The sequence below is a fragment of the Telopea speciosissima genome, chromosome 10 (assembly GCF_018873765.1).
Source record: "Telopea speciosissima isolate NSW1024214 ecotype Mountain lineage chromosome 10, Tspe_v1, whole genome shotgun sequence".
Taxonomy (NCBI): domain Eukaryota; kingdom Viridiplantae; phylum Streptophyta; class Magnoliopsida; order Proteales; family Proteaceae; genus Telopea; species Telopea speciosissima.
This window is the reverse complement of record NC_057925.1, coordinates 21,984,078-22,008,204: the sequence shown is the minus strand read 5'-3', so window position 1 is coordinate 22,008,204 and position 24,127 is coordinate 21,984,078. Positions and strand designations below refer to the sequence as shown.

General features: G+C 38.4%; 1 long non-coding RNA gene across 1 annotated transcript; it reads right to left on the bottom strand.

The window, feature by feature from the left end:
* Positions 1-1,929: 1,929 nt before the first annotated feature.
* LOC122641876 lies at positions 1,930-19,878 on the bottom strand. Its single transcript, XR_006329978.1, has 3 exons — positions 19,867-19,878; positions 18,146-18,148; positions 1,930-2,005 (listed from the first exon to the last, which is right to left on the bottom strand). It is a non-coding gene; the product is annotated as an uncharacterized LOC122641876 (long non-coding RNA).
* Between the last annotated feature and the right edge of the window lie 4,249 nt (positions 19,879-24,127).

Sequence of the window (24,127 nt, the reverse complement as noted above, 5' to 3'; positions counted from 1 at the left end):
AACCTTTAATCTCTATTAATGTTTTAACAGATTGTATTTGGGATTTTAATTGTATTTAAACCTAACAATATCTCTTGTCTATTCTGAACATTCAAGTTGCACCATGTAATTCCCACCAAGAGTCCTCCTAGGATCGGACCTGCACAAGAGAACAAGATGGACACCAGAGAGCCAGTTTTTACCAGTGGAGGACTCTCCGATGCCTAAGTCAGATCTCTTTGAGCAACAATTGAGAATAGTGAAGATGATCCTGAGAAGCAGTTATACCTGGGTATTTATAATGTTAGCCCAAAGCTAGGCGGTTCTTGAGAGAGTCCTAATATGGAAGTTTCTATTCTTTATGAGAATATTTCTAGGAGAGATCTCTTTAGGAACGAGATCTTTTGTTTCCTTTCTTCCAATCTCTTCTTTAGTAGTTTCCATATGGGAATGGATGACTGTGGGGCTTTTGGGAGCGTGTTTGACCGGTTCTCTTTTTTGAAAGAGTGGTGACTTTATCTCCACCAAGAATCTGAGACCTCACCGATTCAAATTCCCTACGAAGTCCACCCAAAAATACCATAACAGCAAGCTGTTCTCGCTGGTTTTGCATCGCTTGCACATCCGATGAAATAAGAAGGACAAAATTCAGCTCCTCATACAAATGTTTGAAGTCAGCAAAATATTGAGTAACATTGAGATTCTTTTGTCCAATTTATAGAAGCCTGGGAAAGATCATATATACGTGATAGGTTGTCCTGTCCAGAGTACAAGATATTCAAATATTCTCATAATTCCTTAACTGTATCAATATGAGTCACCAAGTCTGCAATCTGATTTTTGTATTGATTTTAGGGACATTGCCAATCATCTGTGTTCGATCGTCGCCATCGCTGGTGACAAAATTCAGTGCCTATAGTTTACCCCTCTTTGGCGGAGGCCTATGCCAACAGCCGAAGGGCAAAGACAAAAGATCGTCTGATTTTGTCGCCAGGAGCATGCATTACCGCCACTTTGCTCATAGATGATGAAGTTGAATGACAAAACCTCATTTCGGAAAAACCATTCAATGAGTGAAAACTACTGTCACTTTGCTCATGGGCGACAGATTTTTTAACAACACTTTGGCAAACCATTTGGTAAATCCTTTTTGAGAATTCAGACGGCATTACCTGAGTGTGCACTTTACCTAATGGGGCAACATTGCTCGGCTGGGTTTTTTCTTGGTGTTCGAACATTTGCCTGCAGGGGTTTTGATCTCTGAACATTGGTCGGCCGAATTTCCTCCTGGCATTCAAACATTGCTTGGCTGGAACCTGATTTTTGGGCATTGCCTCGGCTGAATTTCCTCCTGCCGTTCAAAAATTGTTTAGTGGGAACCTGATCTTTAGGCATTGCTTGGCCGAATTTCCTCCAGGCGTTCAAACATTTTCCTACAGGGATTCAAATCTTTAAACATCTCGGCCGGTTCCAATTAGCGTTCGAACATTGTTTTACCTAAACTCTTGGTGATGTGTAGGGGTGTCAATGGGTCGGGTTGGGCCAGGCCTGCCTAAACCCTGACCCTGACCCTAGAGGCCTTAACCTAAACCCTGACCCTGACCCAACCCTGGTAGGGCCAAGAAACCCTCAACCCTGACCCGACCCTGTCAGGGTCGGGTTGGCCCTGATTGACCCTGATTGACCTTGTCCCTGACTTTAATCTTCCACTAAAGCATAAAAATTCTTCAATCAAATGAACTATTCTAGCAAATGAATCAAAAGACAGCAAAATAAAACGCTAATTAAACTTATAATTAAACCGATAACTATCAAATTCACACAACAGTTTCATCTAAACAAAAAAAACAAACAAATCCACACAACAAAAACTCATAAAATTGCTCACCATGAAACCAGAATGAAGAATAAGGAGAAGATGAAACCAGAATGGAGATGATTGGGATTAGTGGCGACCACCTCAAACACTCCACTTGTTGGGTACTCATGGGCTCCAAATGCATACTCCATACCATGTACTGCAAGTCTGCAAACCAGACTGAAATTAACACTCCATTCATGTTCACTAAGAAAGTCATTCCCATCCAATTCCTTACCCCAAACCAGATAACCTCTTCAATTTTCACTGAAAATCACCCCATCTATTTGACTTTAAAAAAAAAAAAAAAAAAAAACCACTGTCGATTCCAGCGAAAATGCCCACCACCCCTTTTTTCCCTCTGAAACTTTGATTAACCCCTTCTAGGGTTCGAGCCAGTGAAAAGGAACACAAATAAAAAAGAGAAATAGCAAAGAGAAGACAGCGAGAGACAGAACCAAGAGAGAGATATGGAAGAAGAAGAACAATCGCACATACCTGGTTGGTCCAAACTCGCCTTGCAATTCTCCTCGTCAGCCTTCTCCAAAGTCCAAACGAAAACAATTGAGGCTAATCCAAAGTCTTCAAGAGTGACATTGCAGTCCGCAGGAAAAGAGATGGGGTTTCTTCGAAAGGGAAAAAGGAGAGATGGGGATGAATTAAAAGAATTGCTTTTAGGGTTTTCAGTTTTGACGCTTTTGAGTGTTTTTTATTATATATAATATAATTAAATATTGTATATATAAAAGTATATATCTATATATATTATATATATATGCTTATAAAACAATACAGGGTCGGGTAGGGCCGGGCCGGGCTCAACCCGAGGCCTAAACCCGATCCCGACCCGACCCTGTCAGGGTCAAGTTATTTCTAAACCCTAACCCACCCTTCGGGCTGAAAAATCAGGGTCGGGTAAGGGCCGGGCTCAGGGCGGGTTCGGGCCGAGCGGGCTTTTTTGACACCCCTAGTGATGTGATAGTATTGTAACAATGAGACGGCATAGCGACAAAAATTTTTAAAAGTGTAATGATGAGATGGCATCACTACCGAATTTTGAAAAGAGCAACGATGAGACGACATCGCGATCGAATGATGATCGTGTACAATGAGGCGGCATCGCGACCAAATTTTTGAAAATGTAACGATGATATGACATTGTGACCAAATTTTTGAAAGTATAACGATGAGACGGCATCGCGATCGAATTTGGAAATTGTAACAATGAGACGGCATCGCAACCACAAATTTTAAAATTGTAACGATGAGACGGCATTGTGATCGAATTTTTGAAAGTGTAACGATGAGACGGCATCGCGATCAACTTTTTGAAAGTGTAATGATGAGACAGTATCGCGACCAAATTTTTAAAATTGCAACGATCAGATGACATTGAGACTGAATTTTTGAAAGTGTAACGATGAGACGGCATCGTGACCCAATTTTAAAGTTGTAATGATGACACGGCATCGCAATTGAATTTTTTAAAAACATAACGATGAAGTGGCAACACGTTCGGATTTTTTTGAAAACGTAACGATGAGACGGCATCGCGATCAAGTTTTTTTTTTAAGTTGCAAAGATGAGATGGCATCTCGATCGAATTTTTGAAAGTGTAACGATGAGACGGCATCGCGACCTGATTTTTGAAAAGTGTAACGATGAGATGGCATCGCGATCGAATTTCTAAAGGTGTAACAATGAGACGAAATTGCAACCGATTTTTTTTTTTTTTTTTTTTTTTTTGAGATCTTACCTTCTCAAAATGAAACCAATCTAGAGTGTCCAGCTTGGTGATATGAGGGATTCTCGGGATTACTATGAGAACTGCAGCTATAATCAAGCTGAGGAGAACAGACATCTTAGGAGATAGTTTACGTTTACGGGAATCACCCCTGCCCCATTTGTGCCGCATGATGATGAGAGCGGTGATGATGAGGGTTATGCTTATGATAATGATGATGATGAGGTGGTGCCAGATGCTGAGACCTTATCCTCCAGTGATGAGAACTAGCTTCATCTCCCTTCTTACATATTATATACTTTTTCCTTAGATTTTATGTTTTCTTTTTTCTAAATGTGGGAATATTGGTGGAATGATTGGACGATGCCTTTTTTTTATTATTATACTTCATAGAATGGGAACAATATGTTGATTTATTTGAGACACTTGCTTTTTCCTTTGCAATGCACAATTCCAGATACTTTCATTTAATCCCTGATCATTACATGCACGGAAATGGTAGAGGGGTAAGGAGAACCGAAAAGGGTGGGGAATTGACACATAGACCAACAATGTCACCTTGTAATTATATATTTCCACCATAGTTTATCCAGTAGATTCACAATCTTCGTCGTCAATTCTTCTAGTGGCTAAATCTTCACTTCAATCACCTTGAGTGGTGACTAGTACTGTGTGGGCACTAGTCGAGGCAAGTAGAAAGTAGTATGTGTCAAGCCCATTAACCTCACAACATTGTAGCCTGGAGTCTCAAGAACTGGGGTTTTCATGTCCCACCAATGGTAGTTCCATTGAACCTACTCATCTGTTCTTCTAAATACTTCTTCCAGTCCTTGATTGCACAGAATTCCTTCGTCTCTCTTCGAATTTGGAAATACTTCGACTGAAATCTAGCATCGGTTATAGGTTTGACCAACTGTAGTCTCTCCATCAACCATATCTACAAGATTGTGGGTGATCCTATGCAATAATCCATTCCATATCTTCGAGAAGCACTCATTTCATCTAGACCCTTGAAAGTCTCCGCCAGTATGGTGGGGACGATGTCGCACCCATCTAGGAGCTGCCAAACAAGGTCCACCATCACAGAGGGAACACCCCTTTTTGGAGTTCGTAACAAGTATCTTCCAATCATGCAAAAGAGATATGCTCTCCTTCTGTTCTTTTGTTGAGTTCCTCTGGCTCCTTTTTGCCTGGAGAAAGCCCTGCTACCTTCAAAATATCCACCTTTTTATAATTCATGATTTCTTTCACTTCCCTCTTGGTCCATCCAATGAAATCTTGTAAAATTTCTTCATAGTTGCTGCGCAAGGGGGGGCAAAAGAGTCTCCCTGGTGGTGGTGAGATCATGTAAGCTCGGAATTCTTCAACTGTGGGTGTTGTCCTTACTTCTCCAAATCTGAAAACATACAGGTTTGGATCCCAACATTGGTGCGCTTATCAAAGGATGTCATGATGAATCTCTATACACATCATCCTTCCTAGGTCGGGTAATTGGACGTCTTCCAGAAGAGTTGGATTGCCAGAATTCATGTTAAGGGTCCACTTTCGCAAGATCTTGTCGAGGGAGGTTGCCTTCTGTGGATGACGTATGTTACCTACACTCAGTTAAAGAACTTCCTTAATAAATTGGAACAGGTCTCTTTTTTCTTCTTTTTTCCTTTTTTTTTAGACTCAAGGATTAGTCAACTCCTATTTGAAACACAAAGGAGAATGCCAAATGGTGAATTTTTTTTGTAACAAACAGAAGAGCCGAGTGGCAGAACTGGCGGAAGGGGTTCTTGAATGACAGAAATGTCGGATGGCAGAATTAGAGGAATGTCCCGGGTGAGGACTGGATGTTGTGACCACACTTGAGCATGCCAAGTTGCCTACGTATTCTTTGGAAAGGAATCAGGTCAAACGCAGTTCATGTAAACTAAATAGCTACACGAAATATTTTTTAAGTTGGTCCATATTGGCAAGGCCCTTTAGTTCTTCTCCACCCAAGTCAATGAGACGAACTGCTTGCCCAGTCAAGATTTCCTTCACATAATAAGGTCCGCTCCAATTAGGCCTGAACTTGCCCCTTGGGTCATGAACGGGTGCTCACCCAGATGGGCCAGACCAAGCCCGACCCAGATGGGCCATACCAAGCCCAACCCAGGTGGGCCAGACCGAGACCGATCCAGTTGGGATAACCAGGACCTAACCCGAGTGGGTAACCCGAACCTGAGCTAAAGGGGTTGACTCGGATCCGACCCAAACCCGGTTGGTCGGGTCAATCTGACCCGAAATCCGATCCAATCCAGTTGGACAGTCTGGTTCGAACTAGGTTAGGACGGTTTGGTTCAGGTCGGTTTGAACCAGGCTTTTTGCTTAATGCTACTTATCCCCAATTCATCATGTAAGTTGATTGAGAGAGTATGTAATTGTGATCGGACGGCTGTAAAACTTCGAAATCAAAATCCAATATATTATATATATAAAGTTTATATAAAAAATAAGTTTATAAAACATTTCGAATAAACATTAGATCTAGATTTATGCCAGACCAATCACTTTCACTCTCTTAGATATTCCCCGTAAACGGATAGTGGATTCCATGTTGAGCCTCTTTGCTTACAATGCAGGATCATGAATCCGGTATCGGTTTATAGTCCTAACGAACATCAACCATTGGCTTACCAAAATCCGTAATGCCACACTGCAACAAATGGAATCTCTCAGGTTAAAGGGCCATCAAGTGGCAGGTAAGTATATCTCTCACACAACTCGTAGCACTACATATGATATTGGACACATATAGGCCTGAATCTGTCCAGTGATTGGGCGCCTTCCACCTTTTAAATTAGGCTGATAAAATTGAGTTATATACTAAGCAAGACAGATGTGCTAAGCAGAGATTCATGGCATCAGGAATGATAAGTCAAGTTTTACTAGAGGCAGAATTGATTTGATTTCATTGCTCAAGATGTTACATGTGATATGAAAAATATATAGATACAAGAGAGAACCTTAGAGAGGATCCTCAACATTTGTCCTTACTTTGAGTACACATTATTCCTTCCTTACATATATTAACACTAAACTGGAAAGTTATACCCAAGAATATTTTTCAGTAATATGGAAGGTGAATAAGAGGTAGCTTGATATCCATTTCTTGACAAAGATGGGTGAAGAAGTTGAAGGTGTTCTCCCTATTGTTTGCCATGTAGATAGATGGAAGCAAAAGGAGAACAAGAGTGATGGAAGGAAATCTCTGACTTGGCGTAAGAGTGCGGATGGCAATAGACATGGAATCTTAGCCTCCGTGAGTGAGCCCTCATTTCAAGATTTTTTGGAAGATATGCTGCAACGCTTTTGCTACGCGGGATTCTCCTATAAAGTCACGAATTCCATGTCTTCATCATCATTACCATGTTCATCTGAAGAAGATGTCCATAGGGCGGCTCGCTTCCTTCTTAGGCTTGCCTCTTGTAGAAATAGAAGCTGTGAGACCTGTGGAAGAACCTTTTCTTCCTACCAAGCTTTTGGTGACCACTGTACGGGCCACTTGAAAAGACTCAAATCTGATAATGAGAAACAATCTGATCTTGATTACATCATCATTAGTGGCGGTCGAAATCTAAATCTTCCTCATGAGAAGAAGCATGCGTGCAAAATTAGTGAAACATCATTTTCTTCTGGTCAAGCTCTTGGGGGTCATTTGAAATATTATGGGAAATAGAAGACACTTTTTCCCCCTTTTCTTCTCCCCCCCTCCACTTCCCACTCTTCACTCCACTGTCACACACTTTTCTCTTTCCAGCGAAGGCATTGGAATTAATTGCTCAAAGGTAACTTTTTCCTGCATGTATGAAAAAATATCTATAATCTATACATATACACACAAAAAAGAAGAAACTATTATAGGAAGGTAAGTCTAATGATATACTTACTCACTCTAAAATTTGGTAAATCGTTGATCCAATGTAAGTTGCCTCCATCACCTTTATATGCTTTTGCAACTCTATCTATTGGTGCGATAGCATTTGTTGTCATAATGTTAATTTTTATTTCTCTGACTGAACCAGGGGGAAAAAAAGCAAACCAACAAATTCAGTAATATTCCTAGCTCTTTTTAGTTTAAAAATAATATATTTTCTTAAGCAAGTGAATCCTTTTTGTAGATAAAACACAGGTAAACACAAACACACATTAGAGAGGGAGAGAGAGAGAAAGAGGTATCAATCTCATACATAATTGTCTAGCCATCTAAACATTTTCAAACTTAAATTCCATGAAGCATATAGGTGAATTTGAGAACAAAAACTATCAGTTTGTCGATGGTGATAACAATTCTTTAAGGAGGTATGGGGACTGAAAGTGGTTTAGGTTACTAAACTTGAAGGGTAAACCATCTAGTATGAGCACCCTTAATATAGAATTAGTAGAAAGTGGTAACCAGCAAACCAATAAGCTGGTTTCCTCAGTCCAAATCGTGTCAAAATCTTTTTAAATTTTACATCAAAATTTTTGGAAAATTATGATTTATTTTTGTCGATATTTAAGATCAAAGGAACGTTGTTCTTCAACGCCCACAATATTCCATAAGACATCCAAACTCATGTTATCTTTTTGGCAAAATTATTTATATCCATCGATATTAAATCCGAGGAAAGTAGTAAATAGTTAACCAATGTGCTGGTTTCTTCAGACCATATAGCTCTCAAAGTCTTTTGAAATCTCACCAAGCCATTTTTTGTTAAGATTTGAGGAACAACCTTTTGAAATCTTACCTGGAAGTGTTTGGAAAAAATTAATTTTATTCGGTCAATTTAAGATCTGAGGAAAGTTGTTCTTTAAGGCCCACAATATAGAGAAACCGAACCCATTAGTAGAGATATAAGATCGATACCACGGATACACCGCCCTAAAAGCGCAAGAGGGCTATCTAATCAAATACAGGAAGTCGCCACCTAGGTTAGGGCCTAAGGCCCACTATACATCTTTCTTTTTCAGGAGAGGTAAATTAATGACTCAATGGGATTAGGTGCTGAATCTGTATCCAAATCTCTGGGTGGGTGTCAGGTTACAGGTTGGGAAGGTGTTAGGCACCCAACCTGCCTGACCATAGGGTTAGTCTCTTTATATTTGGACCTGACATTGCATACATCCTATTGAATAGGTCACTTGCCCTATGCTAGGTATCTAGACATGATATGATATGATGTTGTCCTAAACCAAATTTCTAAATTCTCTTATCTTAAGGCATATATATGAAATAAAATGTGAATAATTTAATTAAAAGGTTATGATGCCCTATTATGATCTAATAAAAAAATAATCATGGCTTGATCCTAATTAAATTGATAAGAGGATTATTAGACTCTAATTAACCTAGTTGGTTAAATTTCTTTTAATTAACTATATTCTAGTTTACATGAGATATGAAATAATTGTTTAATTCTGAATAATCTAATTTCACTTTGGTTAAACCTAAATCTAAAATGTTAGATTGTATGCTGTGAAGGCTTATAATATAGATATTTAAATAATAATAAACCTTAGATGGTTGTAAATGTATAAGGGGTTATGTCCATGTAAGTATATTTGCATGAATATACTAGTATGTACCTAACATACTTGATGGGTCTATGACCAGACCCGATACATGTTCAAAACTCAAAAAAAAAAAAAAAAAGATGAAAGAGAAAGGGGACTAAAGCCCCAGTGAGTGGGCTGACTCTAAACCTACAACCCATTGGATCATGATGATTGCAGAACAAGGTTTCCGGGCCAAATAAGCCAACTCTAATACCCAACCTGTTATTGTTTATAGACAAAGGCCATATTTGATGTAGGCCAAATGATACAATGCTATAGATCAAGAATGATCTAGCCCAAAAGATCCAAGTCTAAGCTAACAAATTTTTTTTATTTTTTTTAAAAATTTAGAAACAAAACAACAAAAGAAAAGAATGAGACCATTGACCCAAGAACAGGTCTATCTAGTCCCAAATCATAACAAAATAACTTAACTCAAATCAATAAACTCATAAGAAAAAATCAGTAGAAAAATCATGAATGCTTACATTAAAAATTGAAAATCAGTCGAAAAGTCCTCAAAACATCCATCCTAAGACGAGAATTCGGCAAAGTGGTCATAAATGCATTCATGAAAATTTAGTAAGGAGCTGATGAACACAACTATTCTAACAATCGTAATTCAGAATAAGAGTCATGAGCTCATCCATTCAAAAAATGAGAAACGATATGGGGAAATCACACATTTCCATTCTAAACTAAGATTTTAGCAAAGGGGTTATAAATGTTTCCATCTAAATGGGAAAAACAATGAAGAATTCAATGAATATTCCACTCTAAACTGTCAAAAAAAAAACATTGAGATAGATATAACCTTGATGAGACATCAAAAGGGGAGAAATTTTAAGAAAGAGAAAACTATATTTAATGAAAATAGAATCTAAAACAAAATAAAAGCGTAATCCGAAGATTTAGATATTGAAAAGGGATTAACAACCTAGACGTAATAGCATGGTCTAAAGCCAAACATAGAAAATAGACTAATTGACTAAACAACAAATTTAAAGGAACAATGACAAGAGAGAAAACTAAACTAAAAAGGATCTAACAGGGAGTTATGTAAGATTGATAATGAACCTACTCAGCCACGAATATCATCAAGTAAAAGCAAAAGATTGGAGATATAGAGGTAAAATCAAACCGTACATTGAAATAAAGCATGAATCACTAAATTGAAATTCAAATTAAAGGAATGGAGATGTAAAAGTAAGACCAGCAATGTAAACATCAGAACAAAAAAAAAAAGAAATAGAATATTGCACATTAGACCATGTATACCATATTGGAGGTAGACAATCAAAGATATGTATCAGAAGCGAACAAAGCAAATGACTTATAAGCAAAACTAAGAGACAAAGTTACAAAAAAAGATAATAGAGAACTCACAAGAAAACAAAATGAATTATAATAGACAAGAATAAGGGACAGAATTTTCAAAGGAAATAACAAAGAACTCACAAGCAAAGCTACAGAGAACAAGTATCACATATGGAAGATCAGAAGACGTAATTAACTTAAATTAAAGGTATGCACATTCAAGGAAAGATTAGAAACCATTACGCAATTACAGGATGCAATAAAAATAAAGAACATGGCAGGTACGCACAATTATACAATTGAACTTAAAAATTGTACGCGCAATCAATCGAAAATAGGAAGGTAATAGATCTGACCATAAACAATTAATAGCTAAAAGTAGAATAATAGATCTGAGTAGAAAAGTTTATCTAAAAATTTAGAGAGAGTTCTTACCTTAGAGGCTGATTTCAAGACTCAAATGAATATAGAAGAAATGAACTTGAGGAAATTACAAGATATTGAACCCCTCATAAAATCTAGAAACCCTACCTTCCAAATCGAACCAAAAGAGTTGAAGAAGAAGAGAAGGAAAACCAAAAAATGTTTGGATCCCTTTTACTCCTAGGAACTCCCTTATATAGGGTGTTATCATGCGCCGTTGCACCTCCCAGCTCCTCAGAGGCGTTGTGTGCCCCCATATGCTGTCTATAACAGCCCGAAGAACCTTCTGGAGGGATCGTGATGCAGGTCCAAAATGATAGCATACCACATGGAGATCCAACTCAGTCATCCTAAATCAATACGGTGGTCTGAACAGCTAAGGGCCAAGAAGGAAAATCAAACTCAATCTGGAACCAGCCCAGCTAGTTCGGTTACCCCTTTACTAGTCTGAACGGGTTGCACATTAAGTAGTAGACTGTGGGTTGGACACTCATGCTTGGTTAGGAAAGATTGGATTTGGATTGTTGAAAGATCCTATACGTGGAAGGGTGAAAGAGTTCAAACTGTGTGGACTAGGAGCTTCTCAATTGCAACTCTTACTTTAATTGTGCTTCTTATTTTATTGGAGTTGATTTCATAAATTTAATCCCTAGTTATTAGGATTTATTCATCTCTTTAGTTTCCTTGGATTTTATTTTCTATTTTCTTAATTTTGTTTGATTATTAGATTTGATATCAACCATAAGATCTTTAGGGTTGAGATTGGGATGGAGATTTCAATCTTTAGCTACCTATATGTTTGCAAAATGGTGTATTGACGAACAACTTTGAATGAATGAATTTTACACCTCCATGGGTGCGTTTTACAACGTTGAAGAGTTTTAAATTCAAAACCTTAAAGAGTTTGAAAAATGCTGCCTGCACCAGTCTTTCCTGGATTTCCCAGCAAGCATCCATCAACATTAAGCTTTACCCAACCTGGTGAAGGGACGCACCAACGGACTTCTAAGAACTCCCTTAGTTTCTAAGGAATGACCCAAATTCTCAAGTTATTAGCACACATCAGATCACTTACCAAAGAGACTGGATCTTTAAAATGGGGAGTTAAAATTTTTATTTCCCTCAACAACATGTTGCAAACCATGCCCGAAGTTCTAGTCTTCTCTTCAAAATGTTTGGAGTTCCTTTCTACCCATATAAGAAATGGAATAAGGATCAGGTCCAACTTCCACACATCCTTGAAACCAACCACCTTTGCTCTATGCTTCCACCAAGTGCTCAGCTCCATAAAGGTCGGTTTCGATTGCCATCCCAACCCAAAGAAATTAAGGAAAAAAGACCAAATTTAAATTGTAAAGCTGCACTCCAAAACAAAATATGAGAGAAAGACTCAGCCTCAATACCACAAAGTGAGCTATTGATTTTATGTGTCCATCAACCCGGTTTGGTCCGGTTCAATTCTGTTTTACTTTGTATTGAACCTTTATACATTTTGGTTTAATATTATCACATGCAATATAAACTTTTTTAGCATTATGTGTCCGTAAGTTTTACTTAAAACGGTAGTCACAACTAGGGTTTGGGCTGGGCACCCTTATCATATGGTCGTCACATTGGGTATGCCTAGACATGTGATGTCAGGGTACGAATGCGAGTATTGACATGATCGATGTGTGTATTGGCGAAGAACCTACTTTATTGATTTCCTCATGTATTACTACCAGATGTAGGAAGGGATAAACATGTGTCACCGACACCCTTTACCTAAGGGAACCCTGTCGCTGCAAAGTGTGATCGCATTTTTTGGTCCATCAATGACGGAGACTCAAGTGAGTCAAAGCCAATGTTCTGGGAATGCGCGAACACTTTGTGAGTGAAGGAGTTACTCAACATGGTCACCACTACTCGATTGGGGAACACCAAGATTGAGGTTGTCTGTGTATGATCGAATTGGAATCTGGATCCAGTGCCGTTTTGAAAATAGTTTTTGCAAAACCTATTCTACATAAAATAACAGATTATATGTAATTATTTGAATAAAGTGTTTTATCGTGTTTTGCAGGACCCGATCAAATGCATAGACACTCTTATATGGACATGTACTATGGAATGGGGTTTGGCAGTACAAGTGTACATGCCCTAGATTCCATAATGATGGTGTTGATTAGTGGGGGGTTGTACATGATAATTTATTTTCATATAGAGAGTTATTTGGAATTTACTAAAATAATTGATTCTTTATTTAATTAATGGATATGGTGCTAATTGTAATTATCCATAAATTAAATAAAGTAATTAATTATATCATTCCCTATTAGATTCTGCTTCTTCCCCAGTTAGAAGCACTTTGAGTTTAAACAGAACTGCCAAACAAAGAGAGAAAGAGTCTGACTCTCACTGGGTTTTTTATTTTCCCATCTAGGGTTTTAAAAAACCCTAGTATTATAAAAGGGACCAAAAATGCAGAGGGGGCAGTGCTCCATGTTTTTGCTGCCCCCCCCCCCGCTTAGATGGTTTTTGGCTCCCCCTCTCTCTCTTGTGATCTCTTCTTCTCCTTCTTCTTGCTCTCTACTTGTTTGAGAGTTAGGGTTTTGGAAACCCAGATCTACTTGAAGAACTGAAGAGCATCTAGGATTGGCTTGAAGAACCTTGGTTGCACCATTGGAGCTTCCGATCTGTTTGTTTGAAGTGCTCATTGGAGGAAGAACCATTGTCTATTGGAGGAGCAACACTTGAGGCTCATCAGGTTAGCAATTCTCTGTTAATTTCTCTTGTTTTTAATTATTGATTATTCATGGGATGCGAAAGAAATCCGAATTGATTTGTTTTCGATGGATCCCACTTTCCATGAGATGGAATAGAGATGAATTTTTCCATTTTTTTTGGGTTCCATAATTCCATGGGACACAAAAGAGAAGGACAGGGCATTGGTTTATCAGATCAAACCCTAATTGGGATGCACCAGGGTTTCCATGGGCGACCATGGAAAACCCTAAAATTAAAATAGGGTGCCCATGGGCAACCATGGGCTAACCCAGGGGGTGCAATACCCTAATTGGTTTATAATTGATTTCCTAGGGGAACCATGACATGATGCTACGGCCGTAGTTTGACCTACAGTGTGGTATCAGAGCCACCTTTCTCACCTATGAATATCATATAATTAATATTTTCATATAATTATCATGTATGTGATGTAAGTTGTCAAATTATTGATTGAGTTTGTTGAAGATGCACATGGGTGGTTATGTGGTTATTGTAACAACCTTCCCATGTGCACATGGGGTAGTTACAAGGTTGGTAGAATCTAGTAACTTGCCCATGTGGTTGGTTATAAAGACCATAGATTTGATTGATGTATTGTTCCAATTAGTGACAAATTGTATCCATAAAAGGGGAAGAGAAGTTTTATTTAATTAAAATTTTTTGTGACGGAGTTGGGGATGGAGCGCATGCTGCCAACCATCTCCGCATTAATGCCCTTGCCCATGCCACCTACCCATGGCCAGCAAGGTGCGCAGGCTGCTGCCTAGGGCCTGTGCACCTGGCGCACACGGCAGCCACCTGTAGCAAGCCACAGGCAGCATCACGCGCACATGAGCGGCCTGCCTAGTACGGGCTGCGCGCAGCCCGTGGGTGCTACCCACAGCTTGTGCCCTTTTTGCCCTTGTGGTTTTGAGCAGAATTTTTCTGTTATGTTTTTCCCTCCTAGTTTTAATAAATTAAAAAAAACGATTTTTACAAAAACAGAATTTTTAATATTGTGGAGGAAGAAGATGGGCGAAGATATTTTTCTCTCCACCCACTTCGAATTAAAATGAGATTTTAATTGATAATGAGCTTGGATACATGTTAACACATGTGATGTGGTGGTTCAATAATTGACGAAATCCAGTGTTATGCTTGCTTACTGTAATGATGTCCATGCATGATGTTATATTATGATGTGATTATGGGATTGACTTTCTAATAAAATGGATGATAATTTGATGTATGTGATGCATTGGGATTATGGGTGGATGTGATGCTTTTCTCTCTTTCTCTCTCTCCCCCTTTCTTTTTTATGAATAAATGTACTCTACCCCATGAGCAGCCCAAAATGGTGGGTTGGTTTGTCCATGCAGGGTTTATTTATTATGGAAAGGAAAGTGTATAGAATATTTTTCCTAGGTTTTGATTGTAATTTTAGAGGAGTTAAGACTCACAGGGCATGTTGATGATGATCCACATGTGGCACTCAAAGCTTATGGAGATGCAAGTCAGCTACTTTGAAGACGTGATCGGGCGGAGGAGATGATCGAGGCATGGCATCCATGGCATGATTGATGCACCCATAATTAAAAGAAAGTTATTAGTTTTATTTTTATTAGGAGGGTTCTTTAAATTGATTCTGATAAAAATGCCGCCATCCCATAATCACTTTTAATTAATATTGATTAATTATGTTATTTAATTCCATCCATGATATGTTTGTGAGAGTTGCTTAATCCCTCTTTAATCATAATACATGTATGATATGGACTAGTCTAAGTTAGTAGACATGTCTATGACCTCCTATTGAAGATAATGTAGAGATCGTGTGATATGACCCCGCATACGTCGACAGAACATTGCCAGACTTGTTATCACATGGTTATCGATATTTATCGCTAGCTAGATACATTAGGATATGGATAGTGAGAGGGCACTGCGACAGTGGGTCATCTTCCATGATTCCATGATTCTAACTAATGCAATAGGTAAATGCATAACTTAGGTGTATGTTCGTCGACAGGATCTGGGCATGACACCCAGGTGGCCAAAAATATTAGAAGCCCATGAGGCGAATAGTTTAGTCTACACTACCACGGTGTGTATAATAACTCCCGACAGGGTAAGTTATGCATGCAAGGGTTATAGGTATCCAATTCATTTTTTGGATAATGAGGGAGACCTAAATCATGAATGACCGTTGATGTGTATGCTCAATTTTTATCAATGGTTATTAATATGCATGTATTTTTACTTATACAAATGTGGATTATTACTCAATGACTGTCGTTGATTCCAACCTATTAACACTCATTAGCGAATACAAATTAAATGGTACAAATTATGTCGATTGGTACCGGAGCATTAAATTGCTCCTGACTACAGAAGGACTATACATAGTTCTTGATGAACAAGTTCCTCCTCAACCCGACCTAAATGATTTTGAGACACATGAAGAGATGCAGGATTTCCTCAAGAGGGACTCCAAGGCATCACTTTACATCCTAGGATCATTGAAAAAATCAGTTCTGGATTCAGTCAAGGATATACGCACCTCAGGCGGTAAAATGGATAAGCTTGCTGAATTATTAAATAGGCAGCTGACACATGCACACTCTGATATAGTGGGTCAGATCCATAACTACAAGATGTCCCAGGGGACTCCAGTGATGGACCACGTCATGAAAATGATAAATCTGTTTGAGAAACTAGAATCCATGGGGACTGATTTTGGTCTATGATACAAGACTGATGTGATCTTGGCATCACTTACTTCTGCCTATGCACCCTTTAAGATATCTTACAAGATGTCAGATAAGGAGATAGAGCTCACCGAGCTTGCTAATGCATTGGTAGAGGCAGAAGCTTCCTTGAAAAAGGACAAGGCTGAGGTCAATGCGACTAGTATAAAACCTTCTTCAAATGGGAAGAAGAAGAAAAAGGGAGATAAGGGGAAGCCCCTGAAACCCAAGGGTGGGAAGTCTGGCAATAAAGCTAAAGGCAAGTGCTTCTATTGTAAGGAGGGTCACTGGAAAAGGAACTGTCGTGCATTCCTGGCTACTGTGAAAGATAAAAAGCCAGATGAAACTGAGGCAGCTAAAGAAGATACATACGATGTTTAGATTCTTTATGAGTCTAAATTATCTTTTGAACCGACCAACTCTTGGTTGGTGGATAGTAGTTCCACTATTCACATTTGCAATGATTTATAGGGGTTTAAGGAGACAAAGAATCTGGAAAGAAATGAGGTGCGTCTTCGGATGAGTACAGGAGCTGAAACCATGGCGATGGTTGTGGGAACTTATATTTTAAATTTTAGTTCAGTTAATTTAGTTTTAAAGAATTGTTACTATGTACCCTCTTTTAAGAGGAAGATTATTTCAGTTTCAAAACTCGTTTTGGACGAGTATAGTTTCTCCTTTAATTCTAAATTGATTATTTGTTTTAATAAATCTTTTATGGTGTCTGGATGTGTGCAAAGTGGATTGTACTTCCTAGATTGCCCTATTAGAATGAATGTTGTTTCGAATGTTGATTTGAAACAAAAAGCAGCTCTAGTGAATTCAACATATCCATAGCATCTAAGATTAGGTCACATTAATTTGGATCAAATCAGTAGATTGGTAAGGGATGGGCCCTTAGATTGTCTGAGGGTGGAACCATTCCCTACATGTGAGTCATGCCTTTAAGGCAAAATGACCAAGAAATCCTTTAGCAATAAAGATAGTAGAGCCACAGAGCTGTTCGAGTTAATACACACTAATGTGTATGGGCCCATAAATATACAAGCAAGGTATGGGTATGAGTATTTTATAACTTTCACTGATGATTACTCTAGATATGGTTATATATACTTGATGCATAGAAAATCAGAAGCCTTTGATAAATTCAAAGAGTTCTAAGCCAAGGTTGAAAGATAACTCGATAAACGTGTCAAGTCCTTACGATCAGATCATGGAGGGGAGTATCTATCGAATGAATTTAAAGAATATCTCATATCGCAAGGATAGTTAGTTAACTAACTAATCCAAGAACACCACAACAAAATGGTGTATCCGAATGACGCAATCGGACTCTATTGGATATGGTCCGGATAATGCTCACTTATAGTGAGCTACCTCTCTCTTTCTGGGGGTACACTTTAGAAACGGCTATTTATATCTTGAATAGGGTTCCATCCAAGTCTATAGCTAAGACACCCTTTGAGTTGTAGAAAGAGGGTAAACCCAGCATTCAACACCTTAGGGTATGGGGTTGCATAGCACATGTGCGAAAGTAATAGGCAAACAAGTTGGAATCCAGGACTTTAAGATGTTTTTTCTTAGGCTATCCCAAAGGCACGATAGGTTACTATTTTTATGACCCGGTTGACCAAAAGGTCATTATAAGTAAACATGTCACATTTCTGGAGAAAGAAATGTTGACCAAGAGGTCCAAACCTGTAGTCATTAAAGAGTTATTGGATAACACAGGAACTTCACTTCCTGAAGTGAGACAAATTGACATACCCGCTGAAATACCAACACCTTAAGAACCTCGACGCAGTGGGAGGACTATTAGACCACCCACCAGGCTTACTCTTCTTACCGAAGAGGAACAAATAGTGAAAGAGTTCCACATGGTGTCAGTTGAATCGGATGATGATCCAATAACATACTCTGAGGCTCTTAAGGATGTTGATGCCACTAGGCGGCTGGAGGCAATGCGTTCTGAAATCGATTCAATGCATTCCAACAAGATCTGGACTCTGGTCAATCCACCACTTGGTGTTAAGCCGATTGGATGTAAATGAATCTTCAAGAGGAAGAAGGGCGTGGATGGAAAGGTAAAAAGATTCAAAGCGAGACCAGTGGCAAAGGGCTATACCCAGAAAGAGGGTATAGACTATGAGGAAACCTTTTCACCAGTGGTGATGATAAAGTCCATAAAGATTTTATTGGCTATCGTCGCATACTTTGATTATGAGATCTGGCAGATGGATGAGTAAACTGCATTTCTGAATGGATTTCTTCAAGAAGAAATCTACATGCAACAGCCATTGGGGTTTTCTTCCTTGGAGGAAGAAAGAAAAGTGTGCAAATTACAGAGGTCCATATATGGACTGAAGGAAGCTTCCAGAAGCTGGAACATCATGTTTGATCAATCAATCAAATCTTTTGGTTTTGATCAAAACATGGATGAACCATGCATTTACAAGAAGATCAGTGGGAGTGCAGTATGTTTTCTTGTTTTATACTTAGATGACATATTGTTGATGGGTAACGATGTGGGGTTTCTTTCATCAGTGAAATAGTGGTTGTCCACAACGTTCTCGATGAAAGACTTTGGTGAAGCTAGCTATATCCTTGGGATTAAACTCGTGAGAGATCGTCAGAAAAGGATGCTAGGCTTATCACAAGCTATCTATATAAATAAAGTCCTGGCCAGATTTAGCATGGAGAACTCCAAATGGGGAAGTGTCCCTTTCTGACATGGAGTCAGTCTTTCCAGATCTCAATGTCCTTAGTCTCAGACAGACATTGAAGAGATGAAGAGGATTTCTCAATGCCTCTATAGTAGGGAGTCTTATGTACGCTATGTTGTGTACATGGTCGGACATTTGCTATGCAATAGGTATCATAAGTCATTACCAGTCTAACCCTGGGCAAGAGCATCGGTGTGTTGTCAAGAATGTCCTTAAGTACCTGAGAAGGACTAAGGACTACTTCTTGGTTTTTGGATCTGATCAGTTGTCAGTTCTGGGTTACACAGACTCAGATTTCCAAACTGACAAGGATGACAGAAAATCCACGTCTGGGATGGTGTATCTAATGGGTAAAGGTACCATTATGTGGCAGAGTGCAAAACAGAAATCTAAAGCCGATTCCACTATCGAAGCAGAATACCTTGCAGCTTGCGATGCAGCAAAAGAAGGTGTTTAGCTGAGAAAATTTCCATCAGATTTAGAGGTTGTCCCTGACCTTACCAAGGGCCTTATTCCCCTATTATGTGACAACAGAGGGGCCATTACACAAGCTAAGGAGCCTAGGGCTCATCAGAGGAACAAGCACGTGCAGCGAAAGTATCATCTCATCAGAGAGATTATCCAGCAGGGTGACTTGAGTATCTCCAAAGTGGACACAAGTGAAAATGTGTCAGATGCCATGACAATGGGTTTGTCTCTTGGATTATTTGAAAAACATATGGAGGGCATGGGTTTAAAATGTATGAAAAATTGGCTTTGATGTACGAGTGGGAGATTGTTGGATTTATATGTCCATCAAACCCGGTTTAATCCGGTTTTACTTTGTATTGAACCTTTATACATTTTGGTTTAATATTATCACATGTGATATAAACTTTTTGAGCATTATGTGTCTGTAAGTTTTACTTAAACTGGTAGTAACGACTAGGGTTTGGGCTGGGCACCCTTATCATATGGTCATCGTATTGGGTATGCCTAGACATGTGATGTCAAGGTACGAATGCAAGTACTCACATGATCGATGTGTCTATTGGCGAAGAATCTACTTTATCGATTCCCTCATGTATTACTATCAAATGTAGGAAGGGATAGACATGTGTCACCGATACCCTTTACCTAAGGGAACCCTGTCGCTACAAAGTGTGATCGCATTCTTTGGTTCATCAATGACTGAGACTCAAGTGAGTCAAAGCCAGTGTTCTGGGAATGCGCAAACACTTTGTGAGTGAAGGAGTTACTCAACATGGTCACCATTGTCCCAATTGGGGAACACCAAGATTGAGGTTGTCTGTGTATGATCGGATCGGAATCTAGATCCAGTGCCATTTTAGAAATGGTTTTTGCAAAACCTATTTTTCATAAAATAATAGATTATATGTAGTTATTTGAATAAAGTATTTTATCGTGTTTTACGGGACCCGATCAAATGCACAGACACTCTTATATGTACATGTACTATGGAATGGGGTTTGGCAGCACAAGTGTACATGTCCTAGATTCCATAATGATGGTGTTGATTAGTGGGGGGGCTGTACATAATAATTTATTATCATATAGGGAGTTATTTGGAATTTGCTAAAATAATTAGTTCTTTATTTAATTAATAGATATGGTGTTAATTGTAATTATCCATAAATTAAATAAAGTAATTAATTATATCATTCCCTATTAGAATGTCCTTCTTCCCCAATTAGAAGCACTTTTAGTTTAAACAGAAATGCCAAACAAAGAGAGAGAGAGAGTCTGACTCTCACTGGGTTTTTTATTTTCCTATCTAGGGTTTTAAAAAACCCTAGAATTATCAAAAGGGACAAAAAACGCAGAGGGGGCAGTGCTCCATGTTTTTGCCTACCCCCCCCCCCTCTCTTAGATGATTTTTCGCTCCCCCTCTCTCTCTTGTGATCTCTTCTTCTCCTTCTTGCTCTCTACTTGTTTGAGAGTTAGGATTTTGGAAACCCAGATCTACTTGAAGAACTAAAGAGCATCTAGGATTGGCTTGAAGAACCTTGGTTGCACCATTAGAGGTTCAGATCTGTTTGCTTGGAGTGCTCATTGGAGGAAGAACCATTGTTTGATGGAGGAGCAATACTTGAGACTCATCAGGTTGGCAATTCTATGTTAATTCCTCTTGTTTTTAATTATTGATTATTCATGGGATGCGAAAGAAACTCGAATCGATTTGTTTGCACTACATATTCAGGTATGGGATGGATCCCTCTTTCCATGAGATGGAATAGATGTTGGGGTAAAATCCACACATCACCTTATATGGTTTTGATGATAACAAATAAGTTAGTTGAACTAACTTGTGTTTTAATGTATAGAGACCTTACAAGAAATAAGCATCAAGTAAGAGGGAGCTTTCACAACATTATTGAACCTAGACAAAGTATCAAAGTATGGTGTGAAGAAAAAGACTGAGAGAAGGACTATGTTCAAAGACCATGATCAAGCATCTCAAATACAAGAGTTTTTATAAGCATGTGTTCAATGTTTTTATATTACGATGTAGTTAAAGTTTAAGTACATTTGTAATACACACACTCACGCATGCATACATGTAGAGTGACCCTAGGAGGTGTTTTTATATGGACCTAACCTAAGCTAATGGCCCCACACTTATCCAAACATGGACTTAGCCATTTTCAGTAAAATCAGCTGATCCGGCATACCGAATCCTAATCTGGCATGCTGAATCCATCTTGACCTGTTTGTTTGCAATCTCAGGGTTTGCTTACAAAGAGCAATCGGAATGTGCTACATCTGATTCAACATACCGAATTGAGAATCCGGCATACCGAATCAGATCTAGCAAATTACAATATGTCTGTTGAGAATTAGCCGTTTGACAATGGATAGATTCCATGATCTAGCATACCGAATTGGGAAACGGCATACCGAATTAGGACAGAATTATATCCTAAAATGGCAATGAACCTTAGATGCTTTGAGCACCTTTGCCTATAAATAGGTAAGCTCGTTTGGACTAATGATAATCAATTAAGACTAATCAAAAGCATCGCAAAGGCATTCGAACTTGAACATTCAAAGTGTTGAAGCATTCATTCATCAAAGCATTCAAGTTCACTTCCCTCTTTAGCTAATTATATTCACTTAGCATTGAAGCTTCAAAGTGAAAGTTAGCTACACATTCACTAAAGTTGAGGTAATCCTTAATAAAGTTCTCTTTATTATATGTTGTGAGTCTTCTTGCTCAAAATCAAGAGTAGTTATGTGTTGAGTCCTCTTGCTCATTAATCAAGAGTAGTTGGTGGTGTGAGTCCTCTTGCTCCTAATCAAGAGTTGTATGAGTTCTCTTGCTCATTCTCAAGATTCTTTTTAGTGGAATTCTCTCTAAGGTGAGAGGAGTGGACGTAGGCATATTTGGCCGAACCACTATAAAATGATTGTGTTACTTTCGTAATTTAGTTGCTTTGTTTTATCAATTGTTTTATTTTCGCACTATTTCCACTAGCTTTACCTATTCATGAATTTACATTTCGTATCAGAGTGGGAGCTCAAGACCGTGATTGTTCTCAATCCATCTAAGAGTAAAGACCATGGGATCCTCTGTCAATCGTAAGGTTAAAGGATACAATATTATCCGACCACCCTTCTTTGAAGGTGAAGGATTTTCCTATTAGAAGAATCACTTCAAGAATTTCGTTTGTGCCAACAATGTCGATGCATGGGAAGTCATCGAAAATGGACCAAATACCATAGATAAGCCCAAAGAAGAATGAACCCCTGCTGAAAAAAGAAAGATGCAACTCAACTTTATAGCTATAAGCTATATTCAATGTGTTCTAGGAGAAAAGGAGTACAATAGAACTTGCATGTGTGACTCCGCCAAGGAGATGTTTGACAAGTTAGTTGTTACCTATGAAGGTACATCTAAAGTCAAACAATCTAAAATCAATATGCTTGTAAACGAGTATGAATTGTTCAAAATGAAAAATAATGAAGATATATATGCAATGTTTACTCGTTTTACTAATATTGTGAACAAGCTGAAGGGTTTAGGGAAAGTTTATTCTAATGGAGAAAATGTCCGAAAGATATTGAGATCTCTTTCAAAAGAATGGAGACCCAAGACTACGGCAATCAAAGAGTCCAAAGACATAGATAAGCTAAGCATATATGAGCTTTTGGGATCTCTACAAACTCATGAAATGGAGCTTAAACTTGACACCAAGGAAGATGAGTCTAAGGAACCAAAGAAGAAAGTTATGGCTTTCAAATATTATGAAATAAGTGACGATGAAGAAGAGCTTTTGGAGGATGAAATTACGTATCTTACCAAAAAGTTCTCAAGGTTCCTAAAGAATAAAGGCAAAATCTCATTCAACAAAAGGAGGTTCTCAAAAGATCAGAAAGGTAAGAGTCTCTCAAAAGATGCCACTGACTCCTCTTCCAAAGATATTATTTGTTATGAGTGTAGGAAAACAGGACATTTTAGGGGAGATTGTCCCAAAATAAAGAAGTACAAAAAGGCCTACAAAGCCGAACACACTCTTGATTCAAGCGATGAAGAAGAAGATGACGAAGTATCTCAAGATGAAGAAGAATAAACCAATCTCGCACTCATGGCTATTGAAGACAAAGAATCTCAAAATGAAGTAACCCCCACTTCTCCATCTCATAAAGATAAAGACTTTTTGGAACTAGAAGAGGCTTTTGAAGATCTCTAAAAAAATAGTTTGGAACTAGCAACCACAAAAAAGAATCTCTTGAATGAGGTCAACACTCTTAAAGACCAAAACACATTCCTAACTTCTCAAGTGAATAACTTAGAAAAAGAAAAGGAGAAATTGTGTAAAGCCCTAGAGTCATTCACAAATGGTAAGAAAACACTTGATATTCGACTTGAAAATGCCTCCAAAACACCTTTCAACAAAGAAGGGGTAGGCTATGATGTGAACAAGAGTTCAAATCAAACCAAAGAGGCAAGTTCAAGTAAAATAGCAAGTAAGAAGGTAAAGAAGAATAAGTATTGTAACTATTGTAAATAGAGAGGACACTCTAA